At 44.4% G+C, this 331-nt stretch overlaps 1 long non-coding RNA gene across 1 annotated transcript; it reads left to right on the top strand.

Moving 5' to 3' along the window:
* On the top strand, positions 1 to 303 carry LOC103399799 (uncharacterized). Its single transcript, XR_523713.1, has 3 exons — positions 1 to 22; positions 101 to 164; positions 251 to 303. It is a non-coding gene; the product is annotated as an uncharacterized LOC103399799 (long non-coding RNA).
* The last annotated feature ends 28 nt before the right edge of the window (positions 304 to 331 follow it).

Consider the following 331-nt stretch of genomic DNA (forward strand, 5'->3'; position numbering starts at 1 on the left):
GTCCCTCAAGTTCTTCACAGAGGTTTGTGACAATTCACTGTATTCGTTATACTAAGATAGGAGGTGAAGCTGTGGTCGCTGAACGACGTCTATCTTACAGGATGGGGCGATCAACTGATCTGGGCTCAAACCTACGAGGAAGCACTGCACTGGTCCAGATCAAAGTAAATAAAAATTCAGATATATTCACATTCTGCACAGACTTCACTGATGCTGATTTGTTTCACTAAATGTGGTTCCCTTCCTTTAGGAACAGGCCTCTGATGGTCATTCATCACCTCGATGATTGTCCACACAGTCAGGGTAAGTCAGACTCGGACAAAAAGTCGGA

Source organism: Cynoglossus semilaevis, unplaced genomic scaffold, assembly GCF_000523025.1.
Source record: "Cynoglossus semilaevis isolate Cse_v1.0 unplaced genomic scaffold, Cse_v1.0 C18561033, whole genome shotgun sequence".
Lineage (NCBI taxonomy): Eukaryota > Metazoa > Chordata > Actinopteri > Pleuronectiformes > Cynoglossidae > Cynoglossus > Cynoglossus semilaevis.